The sequence below is a fragment of the Bufo bufo genome, chromosome 6 (assembly GCF_905171765.1).
Source record: "Bufo bufo chromosome 6, aBufBuf1.1, whole genome shotgun sequence".
In the NCBI taxonomy this organism is placed as follows: domain Eukaryota; kingdom Metazoa; phylum Chordata; class Amphibia; order Anura; family Bufonidae; genus Bufo; species Bufo bufo.
This window is the reverse complement of record NC_053394.1, coordinates 362,730,227-362,745,635: the sequence shown is the minus strand read 5'-3', so window position 1 is coordinate 362,745,635 and position 15,409 is coordinate 362,730,227. Positions and strand designations below refer to the sequence as shown.

The following is a 15,409-nucleotide window of genomic DNA, read 5'->3' as shown; positions in this document are numbered from 1 at the left end:
AAAAGTTGCTTTGGGTGGATAAAGCCTCTGTCTGGGAGAGGGAGACATTTAATAGTTCTTTTTTAGCAAGATTCACCTTAAAATTGCTAAGAAGACTAAACCTGTCAAATTCCTGAAGTATAGACGATATAGAGATATAGGGAGAAGTCACATAAAGGAGAAGATCTCTGACCTATGATTCCCAACTCTACTCTAGTTTAATATTAGGGTTATTCCTGAGAGCCATAGCTAGATGTTCCATTGACAAGACATAAAGGAGAGGGAAAAGAGGATACCCCTGGTACCTTCTCCTTCCCTTTTGTGTTTGGTGTGGAGTTCCCCTCCCACACCACGCCGTGACAATTTCCTGGCTGCACAGAGCCTTTATAGTGGTGTAGAACATTATGCCTTGCAGTAACACGCACAGGGAGTCTGCTGTGGTAGTGAAATAATACTGCGAGTCAGTATGACATGCAGATGACAGGTGTCGCTCCTAGAATCACTGCACACTTCACTTATTTGGGCAGTCACGGGGCCAAAACTGACCAAATAACTCAAGTATGAACTCAGCCTTACAGGTCGATGTTAGCGCCAAGAAGAAGTGTACTCCTTTTACATAGTCGGCAGCTGATTCCACATAGATGTCTACAGAACCTGTTCTATGAAATGCTTATACAAGTCTATACAGAGGGGAAAGGGTGTCAGCAGTAAGTTTGTGTTGACGTCACTGATTATTTTGCCCTTCTTCTGATCCGTTGGAACAATAACCCCCAAAAAACGGATCCTGTCTGTGGAGCATCTGCCTTCACTCGGTCAGCATTGGGTCAGTAATACATCAGTATTGCTAAAACCCCCAAAAAACAGGAGTGGATCCAAAACAGAGATGACACGTGAATGGAATATTTGCACGTCTTCTGTGTTTTGTACCCACTCCTGCTTTTGTCTACCAAATCATAAGCCAATTCTGATGCAAAATAGGGACCATGTCATGCAGGCCTTACAGCTGTTACATAGACAGGATTCTTTGTGCATCTCATTTTTCCTTCCTTCTGACAGATCAGAAGAAGGGTCAAATAAATGATATCAGCCAGGCCGAAAGGCAAAATAGTGGCCCAGTCATGAAGTGGGTAGGGTGGGAACAGCATGAGACATCCACAAAGTGGCTCTATGACATAGTGATGAGGTGGAAGCAGCATGAGGAGACCACAGAGTGGCCCAATGACAATGTGGAGGTGGCAGCAGCAGCATCAGGAGGCCACAGAGTGGCACAATGACAGTGTGGAGGTGGCAGCATCAGGAGGCCACAGAGTGGCACAATGACAGTGTGGAGGTGGCAGCAACATCAGGAGACCACAGAGTGACGTGGTGAAAGAGTGGGGAGGTGGATGGCAATACCAGTACCAGCTGAAGATGGTGGGTGAACTCCCTGCATCCATCTCCATTGCATACTGCCACGGCGTGTCTGGGTCCTCTGCCTTGTCTTCCTCATCGCCCTGTAGCTCCTCTGGCTGCTCCTCCTCTCCTGTTACCTGTGTAGAAAAACAACCCATTTCATTACACATTGCTTGTGCTCCAATGTCCTCCTCCTCCAGTTCAGCCCCCACAGGGCTCATGTGGCCGTGAGATCTAGGTGCCACTTCTCCAGTCCCCTGACCAGACAGATTTACCAGCATCTGTTCCAGGACATGAAGCAGTGGAATGACATTGTTCAACCCGTAGTCCTGGCGACTGACAAATAACGTGGCCTCCTCAAAGGGCCTGAGCAAACGGCAGGTCTCACGCATGAGCTACCACTGGCTGACATCGAAGTTACACAGGGGAGTACTCCTGTCCGCTTGGATCATCAAGAAATCGTTTATGGCCTTTTATCTGTTCGTATAGTTGGTCTAACATATGGAGGGTGGAATTCCAACGGGTGGAAACGTTGCATATCAGCCCATGTTGGGGGATGCCATTCTGTCGCTGCAGCTCAAGGAGGGTGTGCTTTGTGGTGTACGAGTGGCTGAAGTGCATGCAAAGTTTCCATTTTTAGGATGTCTTTCAGATGGGTGGAAGACTTCAAGAACCGCTTGACAACCAGATTGAACATGTGTGCCATGCAGGGCGCATGGCTCAGCCCTCCTTGACGCAGCGCCGACACCATATTCTTCCCGTTGTCTGTCACCATGGTTCCAATTTTGAGTTGTCGCAGAGAAAGCCAAGATTAGATTTCTCAATGAAAGGACACGGAGCAGTTCCTCCCCTGTGTGACTCCGTTCACCCAGGCAAACGAGATGCAGAAAAGCGTGACACCGCCATGCCCTGCACATGTGGTATGCTGAAGGGGCACTGTGAATTGTCCCTGCAGTGGAGGCTGAGGACACGGTTCAGAATGAGGAGGCAGAGGCGGACATTGTCGCAGGACCAACGGCGTGAGAATGTGGAGGCAGAAGTGGCGTCACCTGGCCAAGTTGCTGGTGTGGCTGTGCAGGAACCACATTCACCCAGTGGGCCGTAAAGGACATGTATTGTCCCTGACCATAGTTACAGCTCCACACATCCGCGCTGCCATGTACTTTGGCAGACACCACCAGGCTCAAGGACCGGCCCACCATTTGTTCTACATATGTGTGCAGGGCTGGAACTGACTTTTTGGCAAAGAAATGACGGCTTGGGACTCTCCACCTCGGCTCAGCACAAGCCATCAGTTCTCTGAAATGTACAGAGTCCACCACTTGGAAAGGAAGGGACTGCAGCACCAGCAACTTGGCCAGGAGCACATTCAGCTTCTGCGCCGTTGGATGAATGCATGCATACTGTTGTCTCTTGGCAATCGCTTTGGTGATCGATTGCTGACGGAATGAATGACGAGGAGTAGGTGGAGGAGCAGGAGCATCAGGACCAGCAGATGATGGGAAGGGCAGACAGCTCCCTTCGGCTGAGGTGGTGAAGCCTTGACTGCACGAAATTGGGCGCGTGCTACTGGGTGATGTAGCAGTTGCTGCGGCAGGCTGGACCACCACATCGGAGCCAGGGTTCTCCCAGGCCACCTTATGGTGACGCTGCATATGTTGACACAGGGCCATGGTGCCAACACTGGCACCCTGGCCACGCTTCACCTTCTGCCCACAGATTCTACAAATGGCCATGTTCACCTCCTCCCGCAGCTTAACAAAAAACTGCCACACCACTGAGTAGGTGATTTTACCCCTAACACTGCTCACTGACTGACTGCTACCGCTGCTGCTTACATGAACACCTGCACCGCTACTTTCCGGACAGGTAGGCTCCTGCGAAGTGGGTGGTCTACCCAGGGATTGTATGGCTCCCGACCTCCCACTGCTGCCACCCTGCTGACTCCCGGACACTCTAGTGACTTGCTGGCTCCGCCGCTGCCTCACGGGCAAGCTGCCACCCTCTTCTCCCGATGATGATGATGAAGCCCCTTATTCATCCGGCTCCCAAGTGCAATCAGCTACATCATCATCATCGAGTACTGTCTGCACGTCACTGATGTCATCCTCAAGGGTCTCTGGGTCAAGAGCCTGACCCCTGGTAACACCAGCTCCCACGCCACTCTCCTCATCACTACTTGCCCGCCTACCGGGGGAAGCGGCGGATGTCTCCTTCACATCTTGGCTGGCCAGTAACTGCTGACTGTCCTCTAGCAGCTCGTCCTCGCTGTATAGAGAAGCTGAGCCCACAGCATATAATACTTCTCTGGCTGAGGGAACAGAAAAGGACAGAGGCAGGTTGAGGACAGGTGAGGGCACAGGGCCTGCTCCTGGGCCATGCCAACTAAGGGTTGTGTCTGACAAACCCACCGACTCTTGGCTGGGGGTGTCTGATGTCACCTGGGATGAAGTGGATGACCGAGTCAACCATTCAAGAACCGCTGGGTTGCTGGTCAAGACACGACCGCTAGATGACACCGGGTAGCTCAGGCCTCTCGCTGCAACTCCTGCTGCCATGCCCCCTTACTCTGCTGCGACCTGTGCCTGTACCAGAAACATTTAGGCCTCTGCCACTCCCCTGTGGAGGGCCTGGCACTTCTCTGTCTGACATACTGTAAGATCAAATAAATAAAAAGGAAATTAAAACACATCAAAAAAGTCTGTAATTTTCTCACTTCACCACACAACGGTCTCCCACTAATACACGCCAAAATGGGCTTTTGAACATATAACTGCACCGCTGAACGGCAAATATATATTTTTTTTGCTACTAATACAAGCCAAAAAGGGCTTTAGAACATATAACTGCACCGCTGAACGGCAAATATATATTTTTTTGCCACGAATACACACCAAAAAGGGCTGTAATTTTCTCACTTCACCACACAATGGCAAATACTTTTTTTTGTGCCACTAATACACGCCGAAAAAGGGCTTTAGAACATATAACTGCACCGCTGAGCGGCAAACAGACCCATATTTTTTTCCACTTATACATGCCACAAAAGGCTTTAGAACATATAACTGCACTGCTGAACGGCAAATAATATATATATTTTTTGCCACTAATACATGCCAAAAAGGGCTTTAGAACATATAACTGCACCACTGAACGGCAAATAATATATATTTTTGTGCCACTAATACACGGCAGAAAGGGCTGTAATTTTCTCACTTCACCACACAACGGCTAATAAGACCTTTTTTCCCACTAATACAAGCCAAAAAATGCTTTAGAACATATAACTGCACCGCACTAGGGCAAATAAGACGTAGAAATATTTCCTTGTAATAAACGCTGTTAATGCCTGTATCACACAGCACTTGCACCCTAATAACAAGAACGGTTTGCTGGAATTACAGAGCTGTATAATGGCAATTTGGGTGCCCAGTCAGTGCAGTAAGGTGTAATAGGATTGTTCCTATTACCCAGGCTGTAACCTCCCCTACTGAACCCTGTTTTACACAAATGCTGTGGAATGATTCCTCCCTATCCTTTCCCTGAACTTCTATACAGCAAAATAAAAGTTTTAAAGTCTTTTCTACCACTGTCCCTAGCGCCTGCTGACGTCTCTCCCTGCACTAAGTAAGCTGGAAAATGGCTGAATCCAAGATGGCTAAGCTGCTAATTGGCTGCATGCATGGCATTGTGGGTGATCCCAGAGTTCCTTGCTCCATGTCCTGATTCCTGAAACATGCAGCAGCCATTTTAGTAAAAAAAAAAATGTGATTCGTTACCATAAAGCGTGAGGAAATTCGGATTCGGTGCCAATCAAATTTTTCCTGAAATTTGGATCGATTTCCACTTCATCAACTTCGATTCGCTCATCTCTAATTATAGTATGGAAATACGTGAGAGCTACGAAAATGTCACCAGAGATCCGTCAGAGAAACAGAAAAGAGCAAAAAACAGGATCCTGTAAAAAACTAACAAAAAAAAACAGATCCTGCTGCATGGATCCGGAGTCATTTTCATCTGAGATCCGTTTTTTTTAGTCTGAAAAAAAGAGATCTCAGACAGAAACAGCTAAAACAGATGGCAAATGCGCAACAGGATCCATTTTGTTTTTTACAGGATCCTGTTTTTTCTGTTCTTCTGATGGATCAGAAGAACGGAAAATGAAACGGAGATGTGAAATCTCCCTCAAAGGGGTATTCCGGTAGGTAAAAGTTATCCCCTATCCGCAGGATAGAATACCCCTTTAACAGATAAGGTTTAGTATATGAGGTTGTGACATGAAGTTTGTGGATGATGTTCAGCTGCCACCTAGTGGTTGAGAAGTGCTCAAAAATCACTTTGGAGCAATTCACAATGTTAAAAAATATAACACAAAGCAATACAGGCCTCCAAACCATCCCGGATCTAGCCGGACAATCTGAAATTACAGCCGCCATCCTGGGACGGATGCTGCACGTCACAATTTCAACTCTATCTGCATCCTCGATAGACTCTTCTCCACCGATCAGAAAGTGACAGCATATCCTTGTGACAGTCCATCACTTTATGTAATGGGAATAAGCCTTCAAAGAGTTAAAGTAAAATGGTGGCCATTATATTAAAACTCGATTTTACATAGTAACATGGTTTATAAGGCTGAAAAAATACATCTTTCCATCCAGTTCACATACCTCCGAACCTTGTAAATGAACAAAGAGGGACACATTGTGCGGCGGCGCACTTTGCGCCCGCAGCAAGTTTTTTCTGCACTAGGTCGCGCCTCTAACTCCACCCAAAACATAGCTATACACCTAATCCCACCCAGTCCCCTTAATGCCCCCACATAGTAATTATTCCCCCTTCGTGCCACCGCACAGTATTTATGCCTACATTGTGTCTTCACAGAATTATGCCCAGCTGTACCCCCAGTAATATGACCAGATATGTGCCCCCAGTAAAATGCCCAGCTGTGCCCCCAGTAATATGCCCAGCTGTGCCCCCATTAATATACCCACATTGTGCCCCCAGTAATATGCCCAGCTGTGCCCACAGTAATATGCCCACATTGTGCCCCGCAGTAATATGCCCACATTGTGGCCCTCACAGAAAGTAAAAAAAAAAAAAAGAGTATTTATAGTGGCTCGCCGACTCTACCAGCATAGAAATGGTGCTCTGATCTAAGTGACTCACCCCAGTCACTGAAAAACAGGAAAAATCTTAAAAATATAATAGGCAGGCACTTAACATCTGGTATACAGTACTTAAGTCAGATATGAATTGCTGTATACAAAATCCTAAAAATTCTGATTTATTCTGGGATGATCAAATACATATCAACTTAAAACCCCGTCATAAAATACATAAATAATACAATCCCCAATTTTTTTTAAAATTTTTAAAATAAAATGTGGTTGGATCCATATAGTTTTAAGGCATATATAGAATCGCAGGTTCAACGTGCCAAAATGTAGGTTTAAAAGAATATGTTGACTTCCAAAGAGCTTCATTTATGTACAGGATACATATATGAGACAGGGTGTATAGTTCTTTCTGATTATCCCCACAGTCCGGTATAGGTTTTAATACACATCCATATACATATTGTTAGTTTCAGCAATTCATTCACTCAAACAACTTGTTCGTTTTAGTTGTAAGGTTTCCGCATAAAACTTTGTTGGTGAGATCTGTGCAAAATGATGTAACAAAACACTTGATCCTCCAAGGAATGTATTATATGGTTTTGTTAATATACTCCTTCCATGAATGATCACAAACTTAAAAATGTGGCTGGCTTTCCATTATATTCATACATATGCAGAGTTTTATGGAGCAAAGTGTATTAGTGGGAGCGGGTGGTTAGTTTGGTTATCGTACTCACTATTAAGTTGTCCTTTATATTGCTGATTTCGGTGGCGGCCCACCCGATAATCGGCTCACTCACCCCGCTTCTTTCAATGGCTGTGTCCTCCGCAGCGCCGGCTGTTGAGTGCCGAGGTTGGCGTCCCACGTGATGTGGGTTGTATCACGTGACTGTTTTACCTTCGTATCAGCCGTTCATATACTTTCAATAGTTATGTCCCCCTTAGAAGTTGGCGTCCCATGTGGTGTGGGTTGTGTCACGTGGCTGTTTTGTCCTCGGATCGGCCATTCAGATGCTCCGCTGCTCCTGTAGTCCAAATATAATAAGCATTAGTGTTGATCACGAATATTCGAATTGCAAATTTATATTGCGAATATCGGCACTTCGAGAATTCGCGAATATTTAGAATATAGTGATATATATTCGTAATTTCGAATATTCGAGATTTTTTTTATCAGTACACATGATGCCTCCCTGCTTCTAGCTTGTGGGCCAATGAGAAGGCTGCAATATCTTTGACTTTAGGAGTAGTGTTGATTGCGAATTTTCGTAATGCGAATTTTCATATTGAGAATTTTCGTAATGCAAATTTTTGTAATGAGAATCAATAAGATCTCGAAAAATCTGATCCGATGGTATATTCTAACCCCCAGGCATTCCCATGGTGACGGGGACTCTTGTCGGGGAGGAGTATGCCAAAGTGGAACAACTGTATAGATTTTTTTTAAAAATCGAATATTCTAAAAAAACTAATATATTTGTTTTTTCGAATATTCGTAATATTCAAAAACAAGAATATATAGCAATATAGCAAATATTCGAAAAAAATAACTAGTCTAGAGCAATTTAGCTAATATAGTGCTATAATCTTCTTTGTCTTATGGTTGTAATTTTTTTCTCATTTGAAGTTCAGATTGGAAAAAAATTACAACTATTAAAAAAAAAGATTATAGCACCATATTAGCTAAATTGCTCTAGATTATTTTTTTTTTCGAATATTCGCTATATTGCTATATATTCTTGTTTTTGAATATTACGAATATTCTAAAAAATGAATATATTTGTTTTCTAGAATATTCATCTTTTTTTTTTTTATCTGTACAGCTGTTCCACTTTGGCATACTCCTCCCCAACAAGCGTCCCCATCACCATGGGAACGCCTGGGGGTTAGAATATACCATCGGATCTGAGTTTTCACGATTTCATTGATTCTCATTATGAAAATTCTCAATCAACACTACTCCTAACAAATATTCGAATTTGTGAATATTCAACGAATATTCTACAAAATATTTGCGAAATATTGCGAATTAGCATATGACCCCTGCCACTCATCACTAATAAGCAAAGGACCTTTAATGGATTAAGTTCTTCTAAATCAGATGTGGGTATTGGTGGGAGTCTGAGTTATTTTGCCAGACGTGTTTCGAGATACTCCGACCTCTTCCTCAGTGGCCATATTCTAAAATGCAAGACTTCCCTTTTTATACCCACACAAAACGCCACAAAAAACCCATCATGGAATTCCTTCATCAAAATGTTCGGCATTATAGTTGGGCACATATTGGCACAAAATAAAGTATCAACAACATTCTCTAGATTCATACCACTAGTCTTCTTAGTATATACTCATATATTTCATCTATTCCATATTGCTGATACAAAACACATATGTGATTTCCATGCGTTTTTTATGCGTTTTTTCATCTACATGTGTTTTTTCTTATTCAGTGCTGTTTTGTTTATACCTTTCTATTGCATATGTTCTTATTTCTAAAAATGTGTAATAAAATACAATAAAATACAATAAACTAAAATATATTTTCCTTGAGGTATATAGATCTGGGACCCCTATTAAATATACTTAGATAAATTTCCATTAACTGGGATATTGGATAAGCGTATTCTTACGATTAAATTGGCTTATTATTTATTCTTATTTTATGGAATCTTTCTAATAACTGGCTCCAATCTTATCCGGCTGTATTCCTTGACAACAAGTATGTCAGTAGATGTAATGAGGGTGGGGGCCTCCGGCCGAGGGGAGATCGGAGTTCTGGTAAACAGCCTGACGCCGATGTCCCGTCAGCGAATGGCACCCACCCCATTGTCTTATAGAAAACCGAAGAGTTCAAAGTCAGCATTTAGACCATCGGGTAACAGTGTATCAAAGTCATAAAATACGTCTAGATTCTTGTCTTGACATACGTGCAATGTGGTCACCCCCTCTCCACATCTCCGCTGCTCAAAGGCTACATATATTAATTTACTCGGATCTTTATCATGATACTGTTTAAAATGTTTAGATAGTGAATGTTTTTCATAGCCGTTTCTGATATTGGTCATATGTTCGGAAATTCTTTTTTTCAGTGATCTTTTGGTTCTCCCTTTGTATTGTTTTTTGCAGAGGCATTCAATTAAATATATGACATTAGATGACTCACAGGACAGAAAATCATTAATTTCATAGGTAAAAGTTATTTGTTGAGGAGATTTTAACGTTTTTTCTTGGAAACTTATTACATCTGTAGAAACCTTTCAGATTAAACCAGTTATGAAGGGTCCCATCTTTTTGTGCTTTTGTTTTAGTCTTTATTGTAGGTGCTACTTTCAATGCCAAATTAGGGGCTTTTGTGTATGTAATTTGAGGTGTATTAGTTCGAAGAGGGACAACTAGTTTGTCTTTTAGAACATGGTGCCAATGTCTTTTTATAATTGTTTCAACATTTTTGTGTTGGGCATTGTATGGTAAAATAATTCTTATGGGATCTTCCATTTCTTGATCTGTCTTTGTTAGATTTTCTTCTGACTTAAAGAAAAGGTCCCTATTCATATCTCTAACTTTGGCCAGAGATGTATCCAAAAGGCGAGATGGATAGTTTTTAACTAGGAATTGTTCCTTCATATGTAAGGCCTCTCTTTTGAAATCTTCCTCTATAGTGCAGTTTCTCTTTAGACATCTGAATTATCCCTTAGGGACATTAAGTATCCATTTTGGTAGCTGGCAGCTAAAGTGGAGTATATGGCTATTTTTTTACACAGATTTTAGATGGTTAGTTTGTGTTTTTATGGTTAAATCAAGGCATTCTATCTGATGTCTACAAATGTTTGATGTAAATTTTAAGTTATTTTAATTAATCTCATTTAGAAAGGCACTTAGTTCACTTCCCGTTTTTTGCCAAATAAATATAATATTGTCTATATATCTGTGCCATAGCACTAGGTTCTCCCCCAGTTTAGGCGCAATATATTGGTCTTCCCACTGCGCCATAAATAAATTAGCATAACTGGGGGTGAACCTAGTGCCCATGGCGGTTCCTCTTACTTGGAGGTAAAAGTCAGACTCATATGCAAAATAATTATGGGTTAAAATGAATTGAACTCCTTCGGCTATGTATTCTATTTGTTCTTTTTGTAAATGACCATGTATTTCCAGTTGTTTTTTTAGGGCCTGTATTCCTTGTTCATGATCTATTATTGTATATAAAGAGTTTACATCTAGGGTACCTAGTATCCAGTGAGGTTTGTACTGTATATTCTCAATTATTCCAAGTATATCCAATCCTTTTCCGGTGTTCCGGAATTTTCTGCTACCCGGAATTTTTTGCTACCCACGTGACTTCCGTTAGTGACGTGGGAGGTGTGTCTCTCACCTCGGCTTCTCATTGGCTCTGCCGGGGGGTTTTCGGCGCAGGCGCGGAGGATTCACCCATAGCGTGAACGCGCCGAGGGTAGCATTAAATTCCGGGCCACTGCGCATGCGCGAAAAAGACGGCCGAAGGTAGCAGAAATTCCGGGTAGCAGAAAATTCCGGAACATTGGCATATTCCTTAAGTGTGTTACTATATTCCTTGATAGGATCTTTCTGTAATCGTCTATATGTAGTTGTGTCTGATAGTTGTTTCATACATTCCATAGTTTATTGTTGTGTGTCTAATATTACAATAGCCCCACCTTTGTCAGCTGGTCGTATAATAATATTTTCTTTCTGTTGTAATTCTTTGATAGTCAGAATTTCCTGTGCGGTAAGGTTGTTTAATTTCCTTGACCCTCCTCCTAATTTCTTTATGTCAGTTTCTACATTTCTCCGATAAGTCGCAATTTCTTGTCCGATTTCCTGTCTAGGATAGGTTTTTGTTTTTTTGTTTTAGATTAGTGTATTGATAGGTATCTATTTTAACATAATATTATTGGATTTTTTATTTTATTTTTTCAAACATAATTTTCTTATACATTTTTTATATTCCAATAAGCGTGTCAAATCTGTTCAGGTGAGTTGTGGGTGCAAATTTTAATCCTTTATTAAGTAGACTAGATTGTGCTGGTGTAAGCGTAATTGAGCTTTAATTTACAAGTCCTCGCTTGCTTTTATCTCGGTCTGTAGTTTCTTCTTTCTCTCTTTTCCCTTTCCTCTCCGTGTCTTCAGTTTTTTGAATCCTGTGTCTGTGGATGATAGTGGTGGTTCCCTGTTTGTGTCTCCACTTTTACATAATCCTGATGTGAATACCTCATGTGATATATTTTCTGTGTGTGCTGATTCTGATTTTTGATTGCCATCCCTGCATCTTAGGTTGTATTTGTGACCCACCAGTGCCGATTGTTGATATCTTTGATCTAGTGGTGATTGTCGTGTTGAACGACTCCTTATCCTGTGGTGTGGGGGTGTTCTGTCTAAAAAACAGGGGATTAGTTAGTGCCTCATATCTATTAGTGGTAAGAATATTATATCGTACATGCTCCTGATTATCATTATGTTTTTGAGTGTGTGCATTGTTGTGCTGTTCTGTTTGTTGTACATCTTCTTGTGTTTTTTGTGTTTCATTTCTGATGAGATTTCTAATCTTTTTACTTTTTTTGGTAATAATCTCCTGTTCTACTGTTCCTAGGTTATTGCACATTTTTTCTTGCCAGCTGTTATACTCATCGTTTTGTGGGAATTTTTCTATTATTTCCTTTATTTGGTTTATTTTTTTCTGTTGTTTCTTCTAAAATTTGGGTCCTCGTTTTGATAATCAACTGAATTCTTGAATTCATCGTAGATCATAGATCTTGTGCTGGAGTGAATATTAGAAACGGCTATGAAAAACATTCACTATCTAAACATTTTAAACAGTATCATGATAAAGATCCGAGTAAATTAATATATGTAGCCTTTGAGAAGCGGAGATGTGGAGAGGGGGTGACCACATTGCACGTATGTCAAGACAAGAATCTAGACGTATTTATGACTTTGATACACTGTTACCAGCAGTGCTCTCCCTGAACTGACATCCCCCTTATCTGCCGACCTTGCAAATTTTTTGGGGGTGTGTCAGATCAGGGCTAGCCTCCCTGGCACTCTTCCCTCTACCCCACTTTCTAACTGTTATCCAGCTAGTTACCTCACTTTCCTGAGCCTCCTCGCTACCACCCTCCCCCACATCTACCCCATAGAGGGCTTGCTCAGTGAGCAGCAAACTCTGTTCCAAATTGCCAATGCTTCTCAGTGTCGAAACTCACCCGGTTAGATACACGATGTGCGATTCCAAACAGGCAATTTGCTCACATTTGAAACAAAGATATGCACCCTCAAATGGATTTTGAAGCCTGGACGCCATCATGGCAACAGCTGATAAATATTAGACGCCCGGAGGAATAAGACATCAGACACAGAATGCAGATGATTCTTTATGATCAGTAGAACCGCAGGCTCAGGAAATAACGTCTAATTAATAATCCTGATTATTTTCACGGGAGTGCAAGGATGACACATTCCCAACCATGACGGCTAAGCATGAGGCTGGCACCGCATACTGAACCAAAGTCCTAGCTTCGCTGTCCACACTTGGGCTCCACAAGATCTTTCCTTCATCACCTAGTGTCCATACGAAGAAGGTCTACCCATGGAAGTAGATTGTGCACAGCTTGACCATTGACACACCTGAAAATTTGAAATGCAAGAGCAATTATCATTACACAGGTTTCTTAAAGGGATATTCTCATCTCAACATTTAAGGGACAGTATATCCACAGGGGGTGGGACCCGCACCTATTTCAAGAATAGGGGATCTCCAACCATCCTCTCTTGACTTGACTGAGTGGAGAGGTGGCCAGTATGCAGGGCTTTCTCCATTTACTTCTTTGGGAGTTTATGAAAATAGCAAAGCATGCTTACTAGGCTTATTTTGGAGGGGAGAAGCACATGCGCGGCCACCTCTCCATTCACAGCAGGTGCGCCAAATTTAATGAACAATGTGTGACATTTGATAAATGTGGTGCAATTATGCCACTGCAGACTCCTGAAAAATGACTTAGAAAAATTCCCTCATGATAAATCTCCCCCAATCACTGCCAGACCCCATTGACTATAATCCGACCCGGCAGGGATCCAGCCTGTCTCCAGCATTAGTGACGGAATTTGGCCAGACTAAAAAATCTTGCTTGCACTAGTTTTTGTCTGTCCGAATCCCGGCACTCATGCCGCAAACCGTCTGGATCCCATTATAGTCAATGGGTTCCAGTGGTGAACGGCAATATCCAGTTATACTGGATATTGCCGGACCCCAAAGCAGAGCAGGAGTGGATAGGATGTTGTCAGTAAAAAAGAACATTGGCCCACCGGGAAAATTCCCGGTAATATCCAGTTATACTGGATATTGCCGGACCCCAAAGCAGAGCAGGAGTGGATAGGATGTTGTCAGTAAAAAAGAACATTGGCCCACCGGGAAAATTCCCGGTAATTTTCATTGCCAAATCTGCCCCTGGGAGGAGGGACAGAGGTGGGATGCAAAATGGCAGAAGCTGGGTGGAGGGCAGGATAGATGCAGTAGGTGGACAGGGGTTCTGTCAGGAGGCAAGAGAGAAACTGGGTGGCAGGGCTCTGGGTGTAGGAGGAGAGGGCAGGTGGAAGGGGTGGTGGTGGGGAGGTCACAGGTGGAGACAGTAGGTGTGCATGGGGACAACGTAAAAAATCATTGCATTGAATGTGCTACCTGACTACTTATAGTTCCGGGTTTTAAGATCTTCCATTTATGCAGCATGCCTGGATAAAGTCTCCTTCTCCTCTTCATATACGCCACCCACGTCTCCTGTACAGTCCCCAGAAAAAGATAAAGTAAAATTAATTCAGATCCCAAACCAGACCCCTAAATTTATTCATACCCCAGAAAAGTTCCCTCAGTTCCCTTAATAAATTACGACCTCTGACACAAACCCAAATACAATTACCGCCCCAGACAGATCCAATAATTAATTTACATACCTGACCAGCCCCAAAATTGATTTAGATGCCCCTCCTCCCCTCTGTACACAAGGTCATGCTGAAATCGTATTGTGGTGGACATCAAGAGGTCAGCAAACGGGCCACTTTTTGAAAAAAAAAAATTCTATCTGGGGCCACTATCTCCAGTACACTTCTGATGAGGACCCTGCTTGTAAATCCATAACTTTTCAACAAGCTGCACTCACAGCAGATGCTGTATACCGGCTGTAGTATATTACCATTGGTCAGCATAGAAATCCAGACTGATTTTGTAATGAAGTGTTATTCTGCATAGCACGGTGCAGATAAGTCCTGGTACTCACCCGCCGATACCTTGTGTTCCACCGCATAGCTGTAGTTCTTTCTCCAAACTTCTTCTAATATATAAGGCAGTTCTTCCTGGAAACCCCGGGGACAGCTCATAAAATACCCAGATGGATTGTGAAATTCAATGACGGACAGAAATTTTTATTATTGACTCTTCTTTCTTCCTGATTTGGAGGTATAACTGAGTATCTGGTGGAATTTACATGGCTTGTCATACCAGGCATTGTGCAACATGACAACTTGAGAAGCCTTATTATTATTACTGAGTCGGCTGGCTACCCAATCCTCCGTGATGCTAGCCGGTCAGCACGGTGGGGGTGATTTATCAAAACTTGTTTAAAGGAACTGGCTTAGTTTCCCCTAGCAACCAATCAGATTGATCTTTTAATTTTCGAAAGGGGCTCCTATAAATGAAAGGTGGAATGCTATGGGCAACTAAGCCAATTTTCCTTTGCATCGGTTCTGATAAATCTCCCCCTGTGTCTTGTTCACGTACAGCGCTACAACAAGCTTGATGGTTACAGTGCTCAGATGAGGCACAAAATCTTTACAGTTACATTACACACCAATGGACACAAATGGACTATAACAAGTGGGTGAGTCAATCTCTAACTTAGGTGTGGACTCGCCAT

At 42.7% G+C, this 15,409-nt stretch overlaps 1 long non-coding RNA gene across 2 annotated transcripts; it reads right to left on the bottom strand.

The window, feature by feature from the left end:
• Nucleotides 1-12,867: 12,867 nt before the first annotated feature.
• Nucleotides 12,868-14,846, bottom strand: LOC121004694. 2 transcript variants are annotated; one of them, XR_005779811.1, is made up of 3 exons: nucleotides 14,774-14,846; nucleotides 14,182-14,277; nucleotides 12,868-13,130 (listed from the first exon to the last, which is right to left on the bottom strand). It is a non-coding gene; the product is annotated as an uncharacterized LOC121004694 (long non-coding RNA). The 2 variants fall into 2 exon arrangements; XR_005779812.1 differs by lacking the exon at nucleotides 14,774-14,846 and adding an exon at nucleotides 14,451-14,767.
• Between the last annotated feature and the right edge of the window lie 563 nt (nucleotides 14,847-15,409).